This window comes from Sinocyclocheilus grahami, unplaced genomic scaffold (assembly GCF_001515645.1).
Source record: "Sinocyclocheilus grahami isolate Dianchi unplaced genomic scaffold, SAMN03320097.WGS_v1.1 scaffold109.1, whole genome shotgun sequence".
NCBI lineage: Eukaryota > Metazoa > Chordata > Actinopteri > Cypriniformes > Cyprinidae > Sinocyclocheilus > Sinocyclocheilus grahami.
This window is the reverse complement of record NW_015505288.1, coordinates 895,668-900,387: the sequence shown is the minus strand read 5'-3', so window position 1 is coordinate 900,387 and position 4,720 is coordinate 895,668. Positions and strand designations below refer to the sequence as shown.

The 4,720-nt window shown below is 37.7% G+C and overlaps 1 long non-coding RNA gene across 1 annotated transcript in view; it reads left to right on the top strand.

Moving 5' to 3' along the window:
• Positions 1 to 2,716: 2,716 nt before the first annotated feature.
• LOC107588874 (uncharacterized) overlaps positions 2,717 to 4,720 on the top strand; it is a 13,905-nt gene continuing 11,901 nt past the window's right edge. The window contains exon 1 of the long non-coding RNA XR_001609629.1: positions 2,717 to 2,936. This is a non-coding gene — a long non-coding RNA (uncharacterized lncRNA). The remainder of the gene's footprint in view (positions 2,937 to 4,720) is intronic.

Below are 4,720 nucleotides of genomic sequence, written 5' to 3'. Positions count from 1 at the left end.
ATCTTCACATTACCCTACATCTCTCTCTCTTTATATCTTTTTCTTTCTCTTTCTTTCACCCTCCATCTCTCTCCCTTGCCCTCTTTCTCTCTCTAGCTCTCTCTCATCGGGAGACGCCTGTGGAATATAGTCATCAACATGAATTTTTTTTCCGCTCTCTGGAAGAGGCAAACCCTAACAAACATGTAGTCAGCTGTGCAGTGGCTCTGCCTTTCCCACAATAAAAAACAGCATGAAAACATCACCTCGGCTTCGGCATCCTGCTCTTAACTCTTAAAGAGACACTTAACAATAAGTCACGACTCTACTTATTTTCAGATGAAGCAAGTGACTCATTTGTAACAGGTAGATAAGGTACATTATCCAACATGTTGCCTGACTTACATGTATTGGTATTTACAAGATGTTGCCAGAGCTATTGCCATAAACATGACTCAGCCAGGCCTCATGAACCACAGGAGGAGGCCGGAGAGTGTGGAGGAACATTCTGGGTAAACACCACTTGTGTAATGGAGACGATATGGTTAGCTGTCCTAAATAGGCCTCCACTGGTGTCCTTGTTGACCTAGTATCATAATGCACCCTATACATGCTGTAAATCAGAGCCTGACAAATGCATTTCAAAACACACGTCACTTTTTCAACTCGGATTGCTCTGTTATGAATAAACGTATAACACTTAGAATAAATGTATAAATAAAAATACATGTGTGTGTAGAAAATGGTTGATTTAAATTAATTAATTTTGCCAGTAAAATAATATCAATATTATTAAAGCCTATGCTTCTTTAATTGAATTCAATAGTTTACCATTTTTTATCCTGACATTGAATCAGCGTAATATTTTGACTCTGGTCTTGATATTAGAATGGCCAAAATTAGAAAAAAAAAATTGATTAAAATTTTTATGGATAAAAATAGTTGCTATGATAAAGTATTACATTTGTAATTCCAGACTGAACCAAATGGTGGCATAAAGCCTGGGAATGAGCTCCGTCTAGTAATGTTTAACAATCTAAACACAAGTGAGTGTGGGGAAGTCGTGGCCTAATGGTTAGAGAGTCGGACTCATAACCCAAAGGTTGTGGGTTTGAGTCTCGTACCGGCAGGGATTGTAGGTGGGGGGAGTGAATGTACAGCGCTCTCTCCCACCTTCAATACCACGACTGAGGTGCCCTTGAGCAAGGCACCGAACCCCCAACTGCTCCCCGGGCGCTGCTACATAAATGGCTGCCCACTGCTCTGGGTGTGTGTTCACGGTTTGTGTGTGTTCACTGCTGTGTGTGTGCACTTTGGATGGGTAAATGCAGAGCACTAATTCCGAGTATGGGTCGCCACATGTCACGTCACTTTTACTTTCACTTTCGAAAAATATCCAGTGCATTTGCTTGATGAGCACATTTTCCTTTATTGATGTATTTCCTATTGAAACAGGAAGTTTGGGTGGGACATATTAAAGTTGCAATGTAACAGAAGTAGCAGCAGATCTTTTCTTCCATATTGTGGCATATTCGAGTGTAACTGTAGGCTGGGGACTTCAATCCATCGATTGTTGATTGGATTCTGAGATGCATTGTACTCAAATATTAATGTGAGATTAGCTGTGTCTCATTTCAAAGGCTGCACCAACCTAAAGGTCATATTTGTCTGTCATATAGATCAACAAGGATTATAAAAGTAACAATTACAGAAAGACTTTCATGAAATGAGACAGCCTCAATGACAAATGCGGCTGACAAATGTGACCTCCGGAGAGCTCAGCCTTTGAAATGAGACAGCCATATGTTATCAGATAGAAGCTCATTTTCACCAGAAGCTCAAGTTACAACATTTTAACAATATGAGGTTAAAAAAAAAAGTTTTCTATAAAATGTTCTATAAAATACATTTACAAACTAGATATTCATTCTATGCAGACTTTAAAGGGTTCGTGTCCCCTTTTTATTTAAAGAGCCAATAGACTTTAGTTAAAAAGTGACGTGACATGTGGCCAAGTATGGTTACCCATACTCGGAATTAGCGCTCTGCATTTATCCCATCCTAAGTGCACACACACAGCAGTGAACACACACACACCGTGAACACACACCCGGAGCAGTGTTACATAAAAATAAAAATATATATATTTTTTTGCTTTAAAAAAAAGCAGTTACATCACAGCCACAAACTACGATTTGTTACATTCAAGACAGCTGCAGAGAGTTTTGGGGTGAGGGAAATTTTAATTTTAGAAACCATTTAATTAGACATAAATCTGTATAGTACAATAATAAAAAAAAATTTTTTTTTTAATTGAAATGTGTATTTTTTTCTAAAAATGAAGCTAACAGACAGACTAAAACTCTATATTTGATATTTTGTGGTCTTTAAACTGATGTCACAATGAATTCCAGAGAAACAAAAACATTATAAAAACAATAATTGTCATAACCTTGCTTCTTCAAACATTACAAATAAAGCTCCTTAAAAACAAATCATATGCACACTGGTGCACAATTACTTTTTAATTCTACTGAGAATCTAAATATTAAGATGTAGTAACACTATTTTTCAGTTAAGTTTGTTACTTGATTTACACAGGTCTAGACAGCACAACAATCCAACGAATAGAGTGCCTTCCCCTTTAAGGAGCCCCCCCTTTTCTCCACAGCAGGGGGAGGGTGAGCATAATCCTGGAACAGCGATTGAAAAAAAAAAAAATCCACCAGTAGACTGTTTCAAGTTCCCCCAGCAGAAGCTGTGCCTGATTTGTAGCCAATGCTAGAGATGTTCGAAAAGGGAGGAAAACACTAAGCGGGTAGCTATGGAGATAGACCGTTTTCCTGGCCGCTTCCTTTGACAGGTGTTGAGTAGGTTAAAAGTCTTCAAACAGAGTCCACCATGTACGCCAAAGGGAAAGGAGCTGTCGTTCCATCCGATAGTCAAGCCAGAGAGAAGTAAGTGAATTTGTGCATTGTCACATATTGAGCAAAAACCTGCACGTTCTCTGATGCCTGCGCTGCACTGCGCGAGACGGCTATCTAACACTTGACTAAGTAGTTTCTTTGCAGATTCTGTGCAGTGCTCATCTAGCTGTGCTGCACAGCTCTTTTGAGGTGTTTTTGTTTATGCATGCTGCTTGTGCTTGCTTTGGAGCAACTTTGTCATGCATTCGGGTAGTAGACGTTACATGAAGGATTGTACCATGCAGATGCAGATGGAGAGTTTGTGGAAGGTTTGGATCAATGCGTGATGTAGATGCTCAGATGCTTCTTGTGCATGAGACATACAGAACCCAAGATCTAATTTTTGATGCACGTAATCATGTTAGAGCAGCTGTACAAACTAATGTAATAAAATAGTTTGATTTGATGAGTGAGCTTGTGACAGTTGAAGATTTTACTTGGTTTAAAACACCCAGACTTGCGCGTTACTGTTATTCATTGATCTTAGTTCCACTTTAAGTAGTTATAAAGTCTCAATTTCTTACGTTTTGTGTTAGTGACTTTTTAGGTTTGTTGTTTTAAATACATAAGCCTGGGTTTATATTTTGTGCAAAAGCAGGAGGAGTTGCAAGACATGCAGTCAAACAAGTTATGCATAGTATGTGGACAGTGTAGTTTAAACAAGGTTTCCATCCATAAGCTCTGAAAACCTGGAAATATCAGGTGACATTAAAAGTATGATTTCCAGACAGAGTCATAGAGATTTCTATAGGGATATTTAAGCTCTGCCATGTTTAAGCAACCAGATATTGGTCTTATGGAGTAAAACTTGCCAGAGGATGTTGAGGTCTTGTTGAAAACATTTGTACACTAATACGTTTAATTGTTTAAATTATTCATTCAAAAGCTTGATGCCTGTAAATGGAAAGTTGTTCCTGAAATCTCAATGAAGTGATTTTTAAAACCTGGCAATTATGAATGACTGGAAAAGTCATGGGTCAAAAACTGCATGAACCCAATAAAAAAATGTATATCTCAAATAAATCTAATACCAACAGCATATCCTTGCGGCAGTAAAACTTTTATTGGTTTGTAAGGATGTCTAAAAGCTTAAACCGTAATGACTGATAAGTGTCCATATGGCTAGTTTAAGACATTGTTGTTCTCATAATCTGTATAATTTTTTTAATAGTTGCTTTGTTCTGATAGGCTGCACCTGTGATCAGCTTCAGTTGTTCTTTTGAAACATCCTTATTCAGGTTGTGCTGATAGTGACCACTCAAAATGATGAGGATCAGAGTTGGACAACACACTTTAAGAGGCTTAAATGGAAAGTACGAGATGCTTAGTTTAAGATAATGGGCTGAAATCACATCCACAGTTTTATACTGCTCATTTGCATTTGTGCTAAACTGAATGTTCAAGGACTTTTGTATGTCCAGAAATGGCTTGAATGAACGATGCACCTTAGCAAACGTAATTCCTGCTGATCTCAAATTTGTCGTTCAGTTTGTATTCTCACATAGTCAGGCGTTTTTTATATCTAGTGTAAACTTTAAATTACAACTTGTGACAGAGTATTAAAGGGTTAGTTAACCCAAAAATGAAAATTAGCGCATAATTTACTCACCTTCAAGTCATCCTAGGTGTATATGACTTTCTTCTTTCAGACGAATCCAGTCGGAGTTATATTAAAAATTGTCTTTGATCTTTCAAGCTGTTTCATGGCACTCAGCGAGTGTTGTATGCATCAGTCCAAAACAAGTTAAATAAAAAGCACCCATCCATAAAAAAAA